The sequence below is a fragment of the Colias philodice genome, chromosome 11, assembly GCF_061535455.1.
Source record: "Colias philodice isolate Cphi_HAF_F1 chromosome 11, ilColPhil1 Martin Lab GWU primary, whole genome shotgun sequence".
Classification (NCBI taxonomy): Eukaryota; Metazoa; Arthropoda; class Insecta; order Lepidoptera; family Pieridae; genus Colias; species Colias philodice.
Genome location: NC_143096.1, coordinates 4642177 through 4664109, shown reverse-complemented (window position 1 = coordinate 4664109; position 21933 = coordinate 4642177). Strand labels below are relative to the sequence as shown.

At 30.8% G+C, this 21933-nt stretch overlaps 1 protein-coding gene across 1 annotated transcript in view; it reads right to left on the bottom strand.

Annotated features, from left to right (window-relative positions):
- The window catches only part of Elovl7 (ELOVL fatty acid elongase 7), a 34779-nt gene extending 14342 nt beyond the window's left edge, over positions 1–20437 (bottom strand). Inside the window, exon 1 of the mRNA XM_089700711.1 lies at positions 20307–20437. The gene's annotated coding sequence lies outside the window, so the exon portion shown is untranslated. The remainder of the gene's footprint in view (positions 1–20306) is intronic.
- Positions 20438–21933: the final 1496 nt, after the last annotated feature.

Genomic DNA, 21933 nt, shown 5'->3' with positions numbered 1-21933 from the left:
TCTAAAGCGGAAGTTTTGCTGAAGCAGAGGTAATTAGTTTTAGCGCAGTTAAGACTTAAGAGGCTATCTTCAAGCCATGCCGTTACTTCACCGAGACCACATTCTGTACCTTCAAATAGTTGTTTCCACGTTTTGGCCTTAAATATTATGACTGTGTCATCGGCAAACATGGTGATTTCGCCGCCGTTTAGTTTGAGCTTACATAATTCATTTACATAGACAAGAAAAAGTGTAGGTCCTAATGTACTTCCCTGGGGGACTCCATACAAGCAATGTTCTTCCGTACTTAAAGAGCCTTCCAGACGAACAACTTGAGATCTATTAGATAGATAGTCTCGGAACCAGTCAAGAGTAACACCTCTTACTCCCGAATTTTCCAACCTGGCCAAGAGTATCGGAATTGAGACGGTGTCAAACGCTTTCTTTAGGTCTAGGAAGACACCCAAGCACTTATAGCCATCATCTAAATACGAAGAAATTAAAGTAGTGAGTCTCAGAGTGGCATCTTCAGTGGATTTTCCACACCTAAAGCCAAACTGATGGTTATGCAGTAGATTTTTCTTTTCCAAAAAGCTCATAAGTCTCCTGTTAACGCATTTCTCTAACACCTTAGAAAGGGTACATAATAAGGAAATTGGCCTATAATTTGTCGGTGAGAGTTTATTACCTGATTTATAAATTGGAGTGACTATCGCCTTTTTAAAGCTATGCGGAAAGATTCCAGTTGAAAAGCTTGTATTGCATAGGTGAGATATGGGCGCGGATAAATAATTTCTGAAATTCTTGAAAATAAATGTTGGTATTAAGTCATGACCGGAAGCACTCGTAATATTTATATTTGCAAGGATGGTTTGTATTTCGAGGTGATTAGTTGGAGTAAGCACGAAGGAGTCAAGAGGTGGCTCCTTATTTTTAGATTTAGAAGCCAATGTCTCTTCTGTTTCATTAAGGGAAGCTAGAGTAGTCTTCGCAAGTTCACCTCCAACAGATACAAAGTAATTGTTTATTTCAGCCAAGGCATCATGCTTATTGGGTTTAATATTCAAGAGGTCAGCATTGGGTACTTTACAAGGCTTTATGTTACAAGACTCTTTGATTATGTTCCAGACCTTCTTAGCGTTACCATTGTTTTTCTCCAACTTAGCTTTATAATACGCTATTTTAACATTTTTTATTATTTTGTTACACACATTCCTATATTTTTTGTATTCGTTAAGGGAGTCGCTATTCATGGATATTTTTAGTTTTTTGTGTAATTTATCTCTTTTTCTAATGCATTTTATCAAACCTTGGGTTATCCACGGCTTAATAGGTTTCTTTCGATTGGGAATTTTCTTCAGGACTTTACAACTATCAAGTACTTCCCGTATCTTATTTAAGATGAATTCTAATATTTTTTTTTTTTTTTTTTTTTTTTTTTTTTTTTATATTAGAGTGGGCAAACGGGCTTGTGGAGCGCCTGATCGTAAGCGAGTCCACCGCCCATATTCATCTACAGGGGTTTCTGTAGTTGCGTTGCCGACTTTTTGAGATGGAGGTGCACTCTCTTCTTGAAGACACTCAAGTTGTAGACATTAGGAAATGTCGCTGCGGGGAGGCTATTCCATAATTTGTAAAAAATATCTGGTTTGGGTCTTCAATTGTGTATATCTCAGACCAGTTTATATGTTTGAAGCGTTCTAAAAGGAGATCATTATTATAAACCGTGGTGTAACGAGGTACGTTATTTTTTGTAATTTTATTCATATTCATTAACAAGAGTATAGGGGCATGGTCAGTAAGAGGATCAAATACAACTGTTTTACATTCATTCTTGCTGCGAACCATGAAATGGTCAATACAGGAGTTCACTCGTGTAGGCCTGTTAATACCTTGCCTTAATCCATAGTAATGCATCAAGTTCAGATAATCACATGTATGACCGGTGATACTACCAGGCAATAAGTCAAGATTGATATCTCCAGTCAAAATAATATTATTAGTTCGCGTAGTGCCTAATATTTGATTTAGGTCTTCAATATATTTAGCTGGATTTGAGCTAGGGGATCGGTAAGAACAAATAAGTGTAGTACTGTTTTTTGCAAGAGATACGCTTAAGCACGAGCCACCATCCACTATTGGTTCAGAGAAAGAGTAATCAAGGTTATCCTTGATATATACAATTACACCGTCATTTTGGTTATGGCTTCTTTGTGTTTGGATAGAGGAATACGAATCAATTGATGGTATGATACTGTTTTTATCTATCCAACACTCAGTCAGTACCACAATATCAATATGGGCGTTTAGACATGACATGAAGAATACAAGAATATCAAAATTTTTAGAGATACTTCGTATGTTAACCGTCAGTACAGTCAGGGAATTTTTAGTAAAACTAGCATTAAATTTGTCCGTATATTCAGATGGACTGGATAGTTGATGACATTCTATTTCACAAATTTCTTCCAATTCAGATAAAATTATATTATTATTTAAAGAATCGAATTTGAAAAACGGGTAGTAGGTTGTCACATTTTAAAAGACTTGCATATTCATTTGTAGAGGTACGACACAACAAACTTGGCCAATGAACTATGATGAAATGGAAAAACATAATGTCCACATATTGGAACAGTTGGCTCTCATCTCTGAACGGATATGAATGAAGGGTAAATGAGTGAGTAATGTGCTTAAATTTATTTGATTTTGTAGCATGTATGTGTATTAGAGTGGATAGTAACAATAATTGTGTTGAATATAATATAATATTACAAGTACATTTAAAAACATGGTTAAAAGTATATAAAGTAAAAGTTCTAATATTGTACAAATCAGAAACAAAATTTATGAGATTTGCTAGTCATAGGGGGGCGTCGTTCATCCCTCTTAGCTGGGCTTCATCCTTGATAAGAATGTGTTGAGCGCCATCGGTCTTTCTGAGGAAGATCCTACCATTCGAAGTCCAACAAAATTTGTAGTTGCAATTTTTTGCAAAAATCCGAGTTAAGTAAAATAATTTTCTTGATTTCGGTGTGAGACTTTCTGTTATGTAGATGGGCACGTTCGGACCAGGGAAATCAAGATTATGAGAACTGAATTTATTATTTGGGTTCTTTTTATTATAATCCTTGACCTTAGCTAGGAGATTGTTTTTTATTGAAGACGAGGAAAAATCAACAAGTACAGTTTGCATAGCTGATTGGGGGTTATGTTTATTGTAGATTCTCACGGTTTCCTTTATGTCTGCTCGTTGTATGGGCACGTCCAAAGATTTGCACGTTTTAGTGACTATTGATGCGAGGTCCGGGCTCGTTTCGATGGCTTTAGAAGGGATGTTTCGTAGTTCAATCATATTTGATTTCTGTGCTCTTTGAATAGTTTCAATTTGGTCTTCTAATGTTTTGACATATTCTAGAGTTTTCTTCCTGTCTTTTTGCATTTCACCTACCAATATTTTTAAATCTTCGTATTTTTGAGATAAAAAGTTAAAAGATTTTTCAATTTCACTGTTTGTATTTCGAATTTCTATATTTGTTTTTTGTATGTTAGCATTTTGTTTTTTTACCTCATTAATATCATCACTAAGTTTTTTTAGAACACACTCTTGCTCCTTTTTCCAAGCATCGATTATTGATAAGATTTCATCTTTAGACTGTGAACGTTCTTCATTAGATTTGCAACTGTCCTCTTCCTGTGACGCACGCCGACGTTTTTGTCGTTTGGAAAAAGCACCCTTTTTCTTGTCAATGGCGTTCTGATGCTTAAAGGTTTCTGAATCCGAATTACATACGCTGTGAATTTTATTATCAGGCGGGGTGCGCTGCATTTTATTTATTTATTTATTTATTATTTTTTTTTTTTTCTTTTCTCTCTCTTCTTTCCCTATTCAATTTCCCTTAGTTCAGTTGGAAAATTACAACAACCCAAAAAAAAAAAAATAATATAATTTACATAATATTATGCTAAGGGCACTCATATTTATAGTATTCTATAGTCTTGGTTTAAACTAAACGTTTTTGTTATCGTATCCCACGTGCGCACAGATTTCGTATAATATTTTAAACTTGTCCGTTTAAAAAAAAAATTATTTGTGTATCTGTTTTATTGTTAAAAAATTATGATTATATATTCTACATATATGAATATCTTATACATACACTTTTTGAAGTCAGTCCAGTACTTTCAGAGATTAGCGCGTTGAAACAAAAATTTACTGATGCTTTTTAATACTCGAGCTTCATTATTTATTCATCGGTCCACCCGGTTAATCGATATTTTTTATCATCATACATTAGATAACTTATCTCTCTTTTTCATCCAACTTGGATATTATAGGTAGTGTATATGGTTTTGAAAAATGCGATTGATACAAACCTATAATTGATTATTTAATATGCGAAAAACCAGAACCGATAAAAATTTAAATGGAATCCGGATCTGTCTCTCTACTTCAAAGCTCTAAATTATATAAAGCTTTTCTGCTGAACTCTTTAGAATTTTCTCACGACAATAATCATAATATTATAATACTTGTAAACAAAAATTTCAATTTTTAAATGATGTCAAATATTGTTTAATTATTGCTTATTACATGACATGACACGAACCATAATAATTAAACCTAACCTTACTTAATAAATAAACATTGATTACGTTAAATGATTTATTTATAAGGGTCTGCGCATTTATTAATTACGTCATGGAAGGAAATAAAGCCAATTGGACGACGTTTTTCCGTAACATACCTTATTAATTATCAAGGCATCTAATAAACAAATCACTGTCCTTACATTAATATATTATATCGCTGAATAATGATTAAGATAAACAAACTGTAGTACTACGTTATCGTTACGTGCAAATCATATACTTTTTATTTAAATCACATTGTCACTGAAAGGAAATTAGTTTAAGGTAATAAGCATTATAGCTACTTTTATTCTATGGTAATAGCGCGTAATAGTACAAATTGATCCTTGAGGAGATAGATAAGTGTTTCAAAAAACGTAATCCAGCTAATAACATTAGAAGAATTTTTGATTTAGTCGAATTTAAATCAACCAAGACACGTTAATTATTCTTTATGCTTAGCTGGTCACTGTAGATATATTTTTGGGGTTATAAAATTCATAATTAGTATATAATTTGGTAAACTTACTACATAAAATTATGGTCTAGTGCACTTGTTAATTAAAATTTCATTTACTAAAACAGCTTACATACCCGAAATGTATTAAAAGATCTACGAATGTGAAATATCATAAAATATATATAATTAAGGATCATTCTTAATATTTTCTATTATGGTTGGCCGTTACCCACTAAATCTAAAAACCACAATAATAGTAAGTAAGACAGAAATATTTTTATTTCCACAAATTTAATGAAATAGCGAGCATATCAGATTTATAAACAGAAACAGACTTTGATTATTACATTTTTTTTGGATCTAAACGTCTTTCATAGTCCTTTCATGAGATAATGAAATGTCAAATTAAAAAAAAATATCTATGAAACTATGACCACCGTGCATATTTGAAGCAACTTAGGGCTTGTTCATACAAAATGTAATATTATGTTTATAACATAAAACATGTACGAATATTAAATGGCATGTACCTAATTGACATATATGTGTTAGTTGATTCTTTATTTTTATGGTAATTCTTTTTTTTTATATTATTAGCATTCATATACGTTTCATTATCATTCAAATACGAGGTACTAGATGTTACAATAATATGATATAATCTGACTATTACACAATTTTATTCGCAAATTGCAACATACATCGTACAAAAAGATATTTTTATTCAAATAGATGACTTAAACCTAGAGCCATATAAAATACAAGTATAAAAAAGTTGTTTAGACACGATGACCACGCTAAAAATGATTGGTATTGCATTATTGGTATACCATTGAACTTCAGAATCTGTGCCACGGCTCAATGAATTTCCAAATAGATACCTTTTAATATATTATTTTTAACTCATACTACATAGACACAGATCTCGCAACAGTTATCTCTGTTTATGAAAATGAATACCTATTTCCCTTGGTCAAAGCATCACACGTGAACGGCGGGACTGATTTCGATAATTCCTATTTTGATGTGTTCGTTATTGCCAGAACAAGAATGTAAAAAATCCCCAAGAAATTTAATCCTCAACGAATATGTAAACTTTAGGGGTTTGACAATTTTCGCGAAGACGACAACGTGTGTCGGGTCATCTAGTCTATACTAATATTATAAAGAGGAAAAGTTTGTAATTATGTAATTATGTATGTATGTATTGTTTTCACGCATAAACCTCTTAACCGATTTTGATGAAATTTGGCACAGACAATCTTTAGACCCTGAGAAAGAACTTAGGCTACCTTTTATTGCGAAATATGTACCACGGGCGAAGCCGGGGTGGACCGCTAGTTAACAATAATGATAATAATTCAGTAGAAACTAGTTCTAATTTATAAAGTTCATATTTTGTGTTTGGGTAATCTTAAATATCAGTTGTTATAGGTGAACTTGGTAAAGGTTCACTAGTCGTTTGATTATGAAATCAACTGAATGAAAGAATGAAATGAATTTGATAAAAGAAAGAATATTCAGGGCTTTTGTTATTACGAATCCTGTATGAAAAGAGTCTGATCACTTATTTTGCACAGTTCTGCATACCGTCTCTACCGAGCTATAATCGCGTCAAAACAAACAGTAGGGCAAATTATGGTGTTGCCATTTATTACGCATTGAGCATTTGATTGAGAGCATTGAGCATTAGCACAGAGCTAGCATACATACGATACTCGATTAGATGCCAGTGCGACATTGAGCCACGGCCGTCCTAGCTCGCCATAACGAATAGACCGGGAGATACTGACACAAAATTTCGAGTCATTTGTAACAAGGATGGCGGTTCTACAGGGGTCTTAGTACGCAATGACAAAAAGAAAAATGATGGTGTGAACGCTGGTACCGGTGGCTTAGTCGCGTGGGCGTTTGTCGAACTCGTCGGAAAAATAGCGAAAGTCAAACGATTTGTAACACAAAAATTTTAGAATTTACCGATAGCTCATAAAAAAGTAGTAGGCGGTAGTGTCATGCCATACTTTTCCGGTGTGACTTACAGCCCGCCATACCGATGCGAATGTGTTGATTTAAATAAAACAATCATTCAACCATTTGTACCAGGCTAACTTTTGCACAGGTAACTATCGTCGTGCAGCCATTTACGAAAATCGCCATGCCATACTTTTCGGACGATTCCAAATGGTCGCCATACCGCCGAAAATCTGCAAAAAATTTTTATTTCGCCAAACTTTTTGTACCAGTATTGCATTTGGATTTTTGGAGAGTATTTGATAAAATGTGACCATTATTATATTTGCCATACTTCTAGTAAGGGGAAAAAGTGCTGTCATACTTGAAAACTTAATTTATTATTAATTTATATAAGTGAAGATTTCCAACACATAGATCTTTGAAATTTTGTATTTATATTTGTTGATCCTCAAACTTACAGGAAAAATAAGTGCCATACTGTTACAAATCGTTTGACTTTCGCTATTTTCCGACGAGTTCGACTAACGCCCACGCGACTAAGCCGCCGGTACCAGCGTTCACGCCATCGTTTTTCTTTTTGTCATTGCGTACTAAGACCCCTGTAGAACCGCCATCCTGTTACAAATGACTCGAAATTTTGTGTCAGTATCTCCCGGTCTAGAACCTGACATTACATTACTATAATAACTTATAAATAATGTAATTTGTGCATTTGCAAACCTTTCTCCACAAGCTACTCATTCAAACTAACGTATTTTTTTTTTAAATTTACTGACGTATTTTGTACAGCTCTACATTGCTTCGTTATTACAGTCATCTTCTGGTTAAGTGATTATGGATGAGTCAATAGAAAGTCTTGTGTTTTCCAGATCAGTCATTGATCCTTGACAATGAAGAACGTACCTAGATTATTTACGTAATTTATTATGATTCAACAAAAGGTTCGCAGTGATTTCCGCTCGTTCGACAAGAGTACTCCAATTAGTGATTGCAATTACAAAGGGTTTCAAAACACGTTGCTGTGATTTTTCCCGTACATTGTACAAAAAACATGGTCTGTGCAAGTGTTGTCTATAATTTCCACAATATGCAGTAAACGTGAAATGGTTCTGGTTAAATAAATTAAACAGCCATTATGATGTTAGTATATTAGTTTAACAATTTGTTTATTTTGTTAGCAATTAAATAAAAATTAAAAATGATCTTGTTTATAAATTATATTTTTTGAGATATGGATTAAAAAAAACGCTTAGTGTAATTAAAATGTTGTTTATGTTGAATAGTTTTAGTCATTACAAAAAACACCTTTTATTTTTTAGTTGTTTACATTACACAAGTCAATTTAAACTAAATTAATACAAATAGGTATGTACATATATAATTATATTTATTGATATTATTAGATAAACATATTTTTTTGCGTTTTAAATTGAGTTTTATGTTTAAATAAATACAATAACAAATAGATCAATATGATTCTTTTGATCTATTTGTTATTGCTTAGTGATTCTTTGATTGTTGATTTAAAAATATTCCATATAATATACGATCCAAAGATATTTCTAGAATATTACCTACTCGTAGAATGTTTATTTTTATTATACATGTTTGTTATTTCTATAACAGAAGTAGAATGACGTCATCTAATAAGTTATTTACTATAATAGACTTAAAACTAAACCTATATTTAAAAAACTGGTACCAATAGTACCACAGCCTACAAGGATCTTTACTTATACAGATAGTGTAGTGCGTGAGAAATAAATTTATATTTATTACAGATGTGCCCCCCGGTTTTACCTGCATTGCTCCGCTCCTATTGGTCTTATTGTGATGATAGCCATATTAACCCGAACTTTTAGCAATATTAATGCAAAAAATTGACGTAAATCCTATACTTTTTGAGTTTATAGAGACAAACAGACAAAAATTAAAAAAATGTATATTTTTTCGGCTTCCATATCGATTGTAATCACGCCCCAAGTATTCCTTAAATGTACAGTTTTGTTTCCTACGATTCTATTATAGATATGTAAAGATAAAGTTTTTTTTCTCCTAAAATGTTTAATAAATACTAAATCGATAATAATTAATTAAAAAAAAACTAACATGCGATGTGTAAGTAAGTACTTTATTACTGATTTAATGGTATGGATTCTTTTATTATATTTTTGCACCTAGACCGCCCATGCTCTCGTATCGTAACGAGCGTGTTTACAAATACCAAGTAACTGTCAATAAATAGTATAATATAAACATGTTGTGAATACAAAGAGCGTTTAATGATTCGCATTATTTATTTTTGTGCTGACATTTTTAGAGACCTACGTTCTATACGCTTATACTAATAAAAAATATAAATATCCATACATTGCATAAAATAAAGTCGCTGTCGCTGTCTGTCCGTCCCTATGTATGCTTAAATATTTAAATATACGCTACGATTTTGATGAGGTTTTTTTAAATTAAATTTAAATTTAAAAAAAAATTAAATTTTTTTAAATTTTTTTGGTCCCTTTTGTCAACGTGAAAATGCCCAGTACCTTCCCACATTATATGAATACATATTTTGATGATAATTACTTATTGATGATAAATAATTTAATGTGTGTTACTAACTAAATGTTTATATTGTGTAAAATCTCATGCTCTGGTGTATTTGTGTTATGTTGACAATAAACGTTTATTTATTTATTTATTTATTTAAATAGATAGAGTGGCTCTAGAGGAGGGTTTTAGTATATAATTTGTTGTTAGTAAGTTTTCCACAAAGAAGGTAGTATGTAAGTATCAAATGGAGGAATACTGAAATAGCAGGTGGTAAATCCTAATTGCCTTGGTACTAAACAGGTCTGTTGAACCGGTACAGCTATTCAGGATTAAATAAAAATAAAATAACCATGAGGTGCTTTCTTATTTATTATGTTTCCTTTGGTTTATAAAAAGTAAAAATAAAAAAATTTCGGATCACAGCAAAAACTTGAGACCGTACAAGATTTGTAAGAAATTACTATATTTTTAGGTTTTAACGAATTGGACAGAATTGCTGCTACTAAAATTTTATTTTTGTTATGTTTACAATCGAAAAGGAGTACCTATATACACTTTACGCTTATAAACTTAAATTAATTTAGCATTCAATTTATTTCACCTCGAATAGGTATTTATGCTGCGGTTTTTTTGCAACAATTAATTACTATTAATAATGACTTGGTTAATTCAACCATTATGTGATTATTTTTAATAGTGATATGTTAGCTGTTAATTGATTATATCCGCTTTAATAGTTCAGAGATGAGAATAAAGAATATTTATTTCTATCACAGATAATATAATACTATAATATCTTTGAAGTAATCTTTATTAAATAACTTCGTGTTTCATATACCCCAAGAAATAGCTTCTTGTTTTGAAAACCTCTGAACGAGTCATTTAATAATAAAATATAATTACCGCAGGGGTCTATACTTGGGCCTTTATTATTTATCCTTTACAGTGCTGATTTTAGCTGTATACATCACTGTCAGTATCATGCCTATGCTGACGATATACAATTGTATACATATCTCTTTCGATCCTTCACAGACATTAGCGTCCACCGCAAAACTGAACAGCGATCTAGATCGGATATCAGCGTCTCGTGAGAACTCACTGGTGCTTAATAAGGAAAAAACGAAATACATGATTTTAGGTAATACTATAAATACATGATTAATATGGTCCGTAGGATTGAGTGCGAGAATCCGATCGTCACCGTCGAAAATAGTTCAATAGAACGCGTCAACGAGGCTCGAAATTTAGGAGTAGTTTTTGATGAAAATCTTCGGTTCGAAAAGCACGTAAATACAACCATTGCAAATTGTTTTTATCGCCTCAAGCTGCTGTATCGTATTCGGCAACACCTTAACGTCGATGTACGAATCGTTACTATGCCGTAGTAAGAACGCGATACAGCGCGTTCATAACGCTTGTGCGCGTTTTTGTTGGGACGTTCCCCCACGGTCCCATATTACCCCGTACCTGATAGAGGCTGGATGCTTAAAAATGGAAAGTCGTAGGCGGTTACACCTCGCGTCTCTACTTTTTGGAGTAGTAATGACAAAGGCGCCAAAATATCTCTACGACAAGTTAGCATGGATGGGAGAGGGCAGCGTTTATGCTATTCGTTCCTCATTTTGCAAATTAGCTATGCCAAGGAGTGTCACAGCTGCTTTCAGGGGAAGTTTTAAATACTCCGCAACTAAGTGTTGGAACAATCTTCCACCACCAATATTAAACTCCAGCTCATTAAACTCTTTCAAGCAAAAATATAAAAAATATCTAGGTATTACATGAGTTTAAATTCCAACCTTAGTTGTGTGATGGGTTTAACTTTTATTAGGTTTTACAAATATTTTATATTATGTAGGTATATTATCTATCTGTCTATAACTATATTATGTATTTATTATAATGATTTAATTTTAAACATTTATCTATTTATATGTCATGTTAAATTATCTTAAGTATGTATTTTCTCTTTTTGCTCTAATTAGTTTACATTATATTATATTATTATAGTTTGAACGTAGGTACTGCCGCTCCAATCGCTTCAAAGAGCCACTGAAAATCAGTGTTGCAACAGCTGCGTTGCAATTTATGCTGAGTGGCTACCATTTTGGCTCCACTTCTTAGATTTATATCTTTTAATTTAGCTATATATGGGTGATTATACAAAAATGGGGTAACTCGATGTCATCAGCCAATTTAAACAAAGTCTTATTATATTTTATTCAAATAACAATCTATTTTAAAACAATGAAGCGTCCTTTATTTGGTCACTCAATTTCACTTCTTTATTTAAAATACAAATGAATAAAAAAAAAAAAATTAATACCTCAAATGTCAGTACTTTGGCATGTCACAACTCCGAAAACCAACAATCAAGTGACTATCGTTTAAACATTATCATCGATTTAAGAAAACTTACAAAAACACTACAATCTTTGATGTACATAGTATTATATACTACAAATTTCATAACGCAATGTTTTCCATTTTATTTAAAAAATAAAATTAAACTTTGTCATCGTTTTCACTAGTCAGTCCGTTGTGTGTTTTTTAAATTCGAAATTCTCGCTAAATATCACCAAGTCGAGGTCAAATCCCTGTCTAAGTATTAATGTTGGTAATGAAGTTACTTGTGCACCGCATATTTTGACGGCCGTCATAACTGTACCAGCGCTAGGGTTGTGTTTGTCCTCTAAAATCTTGCTGCGCCAGTCAACATTTCAGTCCTATGGTGAGTCGTTATTTTATTGTTAATCCGATTTTTATTTTCATTTATAAATGGTTAACTATGATTTGTAAAAATATAGTTTGTTGATATTAGAAATTAGGCAAAAAAACATAATTTGTGATTATAACCTCATATTAAGTCCCTTTTCATCAATCCGCTGGCATCAGTCCTTTGTCAGATATCGTGCCAGAGGACTGACGCGACCCCATAGTACTGATGATTCTGTCGTTTTTGAGAACTTTTATCTTGATTGCTATTGGTATAAGCATTTCTATTTTATATTTCAGTTTAAAACATCATGCGCCACGCTAAAAGAACCTGAATTTGACTAGGGAAGAAACATTTAAGAAAGAGTAGCAAAGAAAAGAGCTATTGAAACAAACTACTAATAATTTTATTAAAAAAGATCTTATTTTATTTTAATTATTGATTTTGATGCTTTCAGGGCATAGCTTTTTATATTTATCAGATAAATACGTATACGTATATTACTGTGAAGTAAAATTACCTCAAAATAACATAAAAGTTAATTAATATACTTAATAACATTATAAAAATGTCAAGGGGCTCTTATGAAAACTCAGATGAGACTTTCATTCGAGACTTTGGTTTTTAATTTTACTATAATTAGTACTTTTAACATAAATATTGGTAGATTTTTAGGGCTCCGAACCTCAAAAGGAAAAAACAGAACCCTTATAGGATCACTTTGTTGTCCGTTTGTCTGTTAAGACGTTTTTTTTGGAACGCGTGGAGGTATCAATCTGAAATTTATATTGGATACTCAAGATTAAGAACCCTTGGGGCTGTAAAAAAATCAAACTTATAACGCAACGCAATCAGAAGATACCTACATCCGTTAATACTGCAAATTTCCGCAAAATTAAATATTCGCAAGGGAATAAAAAAACACACAGGATGCTTGCAGTGTATACAGTCTACTATAAACTGCTATATAGTTTACTTCTACTTGGTAAATAGCAACGTCTTTATAACACAGATAAGGAAAAATTGCTAAAAGTGTAAATTTTTAGTTACAAACATAATAAAAAATAGGTTTTTTAGGACTCCAACTCGCACTTGGCCGTTTTTTTGTTTCTATTGTTTGTGAATTACTTGAAATATCAAGTAAAACTAAGTCAAAGTAGAAAAAGTTAAGTAAGAGAGTAAGAATATTCACGTAGCGTTAAATGTCAGAAGGCTGTTTTGAAACTTGAGACATTGTTTTTTCCCAGTATCACATATTATTAATTATCATTTTTAAACGTAACTAAGTGATTTTAATACTTAAAAGACATGTGCCATTATTAAAACTGAGAGATTTGTAGTAATTTTCATTCAATTTCTTTAAGAATATTACAAAATTGTGTTTTTTATCAGTACCATGTTAGCCTCGTCAGTCCCCTGGAGGCCAATTACAGAAAATTTAAAATATCTCACAATCTACTTAAAAAACTGACTGGCCCGATTTGGAACAATATATTCATTAGATTAGCTATCATATACACCCTAATTTGTAACAATCTGATATAAAAAATATAGTAAACAAAATATCCTCAAAAGTTACCCCATTTTTGTATAATCACCCATATATTTTAATTTTACTGTGTTTGAATTGTATTGTCTTACTTCAATGTTGTGGAGTCAAATAAATGATCTTTCTTTCTCTCAAAATAGCTAGCTATTCCCTTATTTACATTTCCGCCATGAAATCGTACTTTAGGATTTATGTTTATTATACTACGTATCTATTAAAATAACTATGGCTCAATGGCCTTCTTCGTTCTTATATATGCAATAAAAAGTCTAAGGTATTTTATTTCCTTACAAATATAGCAAGGACAATAGTAGTACGGTAGAACAAGTATGGACATTTGCGTGGCTATGGTAACTATAAATGGAAATTATTCCGCATACAAAACAAAACTAAACTAACCATTTTGAAATATTATTTATTTATTTATTTCATTTTAATAAACACTTTATTGTGCTGCAAAAATAACAACAGTAGGTACAATAAAAAACTTAAGCTAGGACATACAACACAGAAGGCGGCCTTATTACTAACAAGTAATCTCTTCCAGGCAACCAACAGATTGTGTGAAAAACAATAAATAAGTACAGCGGAGGTAGGTAAAAGTTAAAGATAAATAGATGATACTAAAAAACATATACTTACACACTAATATAAGATATAATATACCATAAGATATTATATACTTACATTGAAAATAAAATATATAATATTATATACAAGATAATGCTATGATAATGCTAATATATATCTGAATAAAATAATAATACCTACATATACATATATATAAAATATAAATACATCCTAAAAATATAAACATATATTATAATATACAATACTACAAATCATCGATTTGACTAGCGTATAAAAATCCTGATAAATAAAGTAACTGTGACAATATAACCACAAATCTAAAAAAACTAAAGGGGAGTGCAAAAATTAATTGCTGTTGTTAGCATCTAATGTCAGTTATTTCAACACATCGTAATGGCAATAAATCGTTGAATTATGATCCTCGTAACTCAATTAAAAATCAAAAGTTTAATGATATTTATTCAGCCACGGAGCGTGTTGATTGCAAAAGCACCTAACGCAGCGGTACCTACGCGGTGTTGCAATGCGGCAACTTGATTCCAAATAAATTCTGTATATGACCAACAGAAGTTCAATGCCACCAAAAGCAGGACCAGTTCTCTGCACTTCGAGACCGTACTCGTAAATTATAAGACACCATGCAAAGGCAATTTTTTGCGATTTCAAAAATGAAATACCCCTGGTTATATATCATTAACACTAAACCGCTAAATAGTGTTACGTTTATTTTTACACCGGACTGTCAGATTTTGATGGCCTCAACTAAATAAGGCGAAAAGGCTTTGGGTGCGATTTTCCGAAGACATTTAGCGGTTATGTTTTTCCGCTGGACAATACAGTTAATGAAGAACTCGAGACGTGTTTTATAGGTTTAATAATAACGTAATACTACGCAGGTATTTGTCAATTGGGTGTCAATTGATTTTATGGTTCATGTACTCTATATGTGAACACAACTATTTCACTTGTGACGTAGCAATTCTAAGAGAATTTGGAAATTAATTATTTTCAAAATAGCGGCATCTTACAATCTGTATTAACAATTTGATAATGAATTGTTCATAAACGAACAATTTAGTTGTGGACACAAAATTTATATGTCAACAAAAACGTCATTAAAATAAAATTCTAGACTTAATGATCTAGATTTTAACGACTGCTACATTTTAATGAATTTAGCTTGTTTTATATTCACCAATATAATTATTTTATTTTTCATGAAGTTAATACCTATATTTTCTTCTCAAAAGTTTCAGCCCACGCATGTCGAAGATATTGATTACATTAAAATTTTTAAAGGCCATAATAATAATAATAGAAATATTTTTGCGATGTTAATTCTGAAGATGTTTTTTTACGTTGACAAGGTTTCAATTAGCAATCCAGTTAAATTATAATAGCTCTTGAAACTAGCAAGCAATCTGGTGTAACCTGTTTTATATTTTTCTATCTGGTGCTTTTTGAATCTTTTTTCTCTACCCTTTAGGGCCTCATAACGATGTCGCTTGAAATTAATTTTATTGCAATATAAACAAGATGACTCATTCCGCCAGAAAATCTTACAAGAATTAATGAATCAAAAACGAACGATTTTTTTTAAGTTAAATACTTATATATTTTTCATGAAAAATTATAAAAATTAATTTACAAAATGGATTAGGTACGTATTCTGCAGTTAAAACTTGCTATAAGCTCCTTTTCAGTAATTTTAAAATTTGCCACGAATTTAGATGGATCATTTTATAAGAATCGTATAAATGTGTACCTGTATAGGATTGATTATATGTACTAGCACTTTTTATAGCAACAATCAGCGGTTATCTACTTATAAATTTTATATGATTGGAATTACCCGATACTCGCAATTACTCCAAAGACCCTTTATTACCTATATTAGTAGAAGCCAATCTCTATATTTATTAGTAATCGTAGTTATTATAAAAAATATAGTGTGATGTTTTCCCATTCTTATAGTTAAATTAAAATGCTCAGTCACCACTATCTAGAATTTATTTCATAGGTACCTACTATAATATGAATTTATCGATACGGATTCGTAGTATTAAAGAGCATTAAGTACTAACACGTTAGCAAAAATAAGTTAGAAGAAAAAGAGCTGGCGTAAGAAGTCTCGTAATTTGTTAAATACTAGCTTATCATAAGAAACAGACATAAAAAAACATCCGTATGTCCTTAAAACTTAACGATTATAAACGGATGATTAGCAATTCTAATTTGTTTATTGAATTTAAATTGAATAAGTTATGCGACCAATTCAACAAAAAGTTAGACTTTAAAATAAATTATAATATTTAGCAACTTTCCGTGCAATATAATGTTTGCAACAGATCAGCATTTCTTTATACAAGGTTCATGATCAAGCAAGGATATAAAATATTACGATATATACATATTAGCTAATTGCAAAATATCATATTATATGCAAAAATAAAATAAAGTTTCGGTTGTAGTTACCCCGCTTCGTATTTATTTAAAAACCGCACATCCTTTGTATAATTTTTATAGTTACAATGTTACAAAACTTAAAAGTTGTTATTATTCCATGTTGTATTCACAAACTTAACTAGAAATGCTTGGAATAGTATGGCATACGGTTACACAAAATTAATAGAGCATTGAAGCATTTGAACTTTGAAGCCAATACAGATTGTGAAACAATGTTCCCCATTAAATATTTTATGCATCTGAAATCTATACAAATGATTGCTGATAAGCAGTTTTTATTAACCCCTGAGAACCCCTGAGAAGCCAAAAAACTACTTATTTCTAAACTATTAAAATAAAAAAGACCTCGTTTAGACCTTCCATACCCACCGCTATACATAAACCATATGCATAAAAATGTAAACTGTATCTGTAATTTCCTCGAACGTCACACTCGAGTTCATTCGTAATAATATTCATATATAAAGTTAAATAAAATAATTAGCTTGTAAATTATTATAGTAAACAAGAGCCCACACGGACTTAAAAGTAACCGTGGTATAATATCTATTGCCTAACCACAAGGCCGTCTAAAATTTCGGGCTACCGCACGCGGTGCAAGTATAGGTGAACATATTTGAATAATGTTTGATATATAATCTCAGTTGATCTAGTTTATGAATATGCTTTTTTTTGGACAATAAATTTGGATATAATTGTATTCTTCATTTAGAAACTCTTGCAAATTATAACACTAGCGATCACATGACAATAAAGGCATTGTAAAAAAGTTATATCTCTGCGCTTATTCAAAGATCAAGGCCCTAACGGATAATATAATTTATTAGCTTGCGTAAAAAGCTGAAGCATTATAAGCGTTGAAAAAGAGAGAATATTATAATGAATATGTAATATACTTATACATATTTTAATTTAAATTAGATATCGTTTGCCAATATTATTAACTGAGTAACCGACTTAAAATGTTCAGCAAATTAGTTTAAAATGAAGAAATATTAATAAATTGTAATATGATAATTATTACGGCTACTCTACAAAAACTGTAAAGAAATGTATGAACTTTGTGGATATTGAAATATTGAATATACTTAGGTATTCAAAAATGTGGACGTTATTTAGTAAAGGAGATGTCCAAAAAATGACCCAGAATCGACAGGAATGAAATGCATACCAATGGATTGATAATTAAATATAATATAATGTAGCAAAAGCAGTAATCCTGAAATCGTTATAGTATAGGAGCTAGGAGCAAAATAAAATAAGTAAGAAATTCGTTTAAAAAAATAAAAAAATAAGTTTAAGTCATGTTGTAGCTTAATATGACGTTATAATAATGTTGTATCACTTGTGTTATACATGATAATTATCATCAACACATTTAAAAGCAACAGCAACATAATAATGTTCAATCACAACATAACTGACTAAAGATTCCGTTTTTAGTAGTTTTTATTTTGGTTCAAGATACTACAATTGCTATATTACTGTGTGTATTATTGGTGCCTAATTCTGTGGATTGGAATTAAAAAATAATAATAGGTATAGTATAGGAGTTAAAACACAATAGAACTGAATAAAAAATCGTTTGAAAATTATTATGATGTGGATGAGATTATCGTTGATATTATAATTTTAATTTTTAATTGATTAATTGCTTTTGCTTGTACATTCATGTGTAACACAATTTGTTGTAGATTCGAATGTAGTTGTTATATTATAGATAGGTACATTATAATATGATTAAAACTTAACAAAATTAGACCTAATTATAAAAATAAATGAATAACAACGATATTCTAATACACAACATAACGAGTTTTTATTATTTTCAAACGATTTTTCACTTTGTTTTTTTGGCTCTTAGCTCCTATACTATACAGATTTTTTTTTCAATCTTTAGCCATAGAATTACCAATAATACATAATATAGTAATATAACAATCGTAGTATCTATAAACTAAAAGAACAAAACTACAAAATCGAGAGTTTTTGTTATGTTGTGCTTTAACGTTTTTGTTTCGTTGCTTGTAAAATATGATATTTATTATGGGCCGATTTTTCAATCCATGGTTAAAACTTATCCGCCTAATAAAGTATTACACGATAATATTAAAATGTCACCCGTAAATTGTCAAAGACGGGCAAAGAATACATTTTTGAAATGGTAGTTTAATACGTTATTCGACGAATAAGTATTAACCAAGGATTGAAAAATCAGCCCTATGTGTAACACAAGTTATAAAACATTATAACATCGTCATATTAAGCCACAACATAACGGAAACTTATGTATATTATGTTTTTTTAAGGAATTTCTTAGTTATTTTATTTTGCTCCTAGCTCCTATACTATAACGATTTCAGAGTTGCCCCCTTGGTAATATTATATTATACTTCAATGCCAATCCATTGGTATACGTTTCATTCCTGTCGATTCTGGGTTTTTGGTTCATACATTTTTGGACATGTCCTTTAGTGGATTCTTTATCTTCGTCTGATATTCATAACTAGCTTACCGCCCGCGGCTTCGCCCGCTTTGTCTATAACCTAATAAATTATACACTAAAACCTTCCTCTTCAATCATTCTATCTATTAAAAAAAACCGCATCAAAATCGGTTGCGAAGTTTTAAAGATTTAAGCATACAAAGGGATATAGGGAAATAGGGACAGAGAAAGCGACTTTGTTTTATACTATGTAGTGATGATATACCAATTAAGATTCCATTCTTACGCATATTACAATTTTTTTTCGATTGAAAAATAAGTTACCTAATAATTGCACGAATTGTATTATCATAATTGCTCATAAATAAATCGTAAACTATTTTTAAAGTACGTTAAAAAAAGTTAACGTCATTCATCGAAGTGTATGACTGTGCACTAGTCGGTAACACAGAACTTTCACGGTCTTGAGTAGGTACTACGACGATGTTACAATATTTCCCGCAAAAAGCCGAAAAATTTTTTTATTTATGTTTTATATATCTCACTGCTTAATTAATAATTTTATGCTTGAGATCGACACTTGTTGATTTGCAAATAAATGTATTTTAAAATTCAATTAGACATGCGTTGTGCAAATTAATTACAACAATAACTTCTTACACTTAATTGAATGTCATTACCATTTTATGCAATTAAACTAACAATTTAAAGATGTTGTTCGAATGTCGCATTCTGACAGAGATTGTTCTATGAATATTGATTTTTAAACTTTATTAGATTAAAATATTGTTTTGTAAGCTTTTATAAGTCACTGCGCTTTTGTAATTTTTTTATTTTATTTTTATGAGTACTTTTTTGTGTGACATTAAAGTCTTAATTTAGTTCTTATTTCATTGTAGTTTTTTCGATTTCATTTTCAGTACAATTAAATGAAAACACTTACCAAGCACTTTCTTCGAGATGCTTTCGTTTAAGTCACTGAGTTTCACTAGTAATTCTTGTAACTACAAAGAAACTATTTGTTATCGATAAACGATATTATCACGAGGACCAAGCCTGATGCCGGTCTGTCACTACACTTGCAATGTGCTCGCGCGCCGCTGACATTCGCCTATATATCTCAATAAAATGACGTCACTAAAACTACGATAACTGCTACGCACCATCAAAACCGTGCTCTATCATGGCTCTATCTGATGTATTATAACAATACAATAACCAATGTATGTTTGTGATTTTGTTTGTATTATTTAATTCATTTCACCTTTAATAATAGATATGCAAGATTTCTTTTAGGTGTGTAATGATTGTCCTTAAATATATTTTCCTTCAAAGTCAATTGATAGATTAAATTAATATAGGTAGGACTGTGAAAAGGAGGCGTGGCAAAATATATTATATTATATAATATTTTGTACGTCATATTTAATACGTAGCTTGAAGCGAAATGCGTATCTATAAAGGAGTTATAATATTATGTATGTATCTCGGTATCATCTCATCTATTAAATTCTAATCAACGATGATCGATTGTTTTTTAATTTTTTCATAAAATACCTATTTGTCAAAATCTTTGAATTTTTGTTAGTATTTTAATAAAGATTTATTTTCGTAATTTTTGTTTTGTAATTTTAATTTTCGTATGTCACAATGTCTAATTTTATCTCAAAACTTAGGCCAATTTTTCCCCCAAATTTAATATATTTTAGCACTTACTTCTGATTTTGTTAACACATACCATTTTGGTAACCACGTATCAACAGACTGAAGAGCTACCGTGTAATTGTAAGAATATTTTACTAAATCATTAGTTATACACAGTTGCATAAACGTGGACACAATAAAATTAAACATAGAGGACATAGTTTAAAATTATTATCAACGAGGCGATGATTTGAATAAAATCCCTCTCATAAGTAGATACATTACAATAATTTTATGAGACATAAAATGTTAATTTTAACACAAAGTTAACGAACACGTGATGAAGTTTGCTAATTAATACGTAAAAATAAAATTATATGTTTTCTTTGAAATGATTAAATCCAAACGCGACACAATCAACGAAACATTGTTATAACGTGAACATGACGTTACACATACAATTTTGTATGTCGAGGGTAAATTAGTGAAAGAGCCTATTAGAGCCTTATTTTATATTTGAATCATAACTCTTTGTTAACCAATTCAAGCTTTCAATGTTAAACCAAAACGGAGCACAGACTTATTTACTTTTTTATGATTTTCCATAAAAAAATCACTTACGCAATCAATCATCAGTGATCAGACTTACACATTTGAGGCTTGTTAAAAGATGTACTATAGATAAGTTAGTTGAAATTTGCCTTAGGAACAAAATATACCTATATTAATTGAAAAAAAAGCAAATTGGACGTTTAAATCGTTATGTCTATGGCCTGTTGAGAGAACCAGTTGCTAGAGATGTAAAAAATCTATTGAATTAATATGATTATAATATATTCGTCGACGAAAGAACAGTTAAATATTCCGTTAATTGATATTTTATTATAGTAGACCATTTTAATTCTTCGTTATTATACAAAAAAATC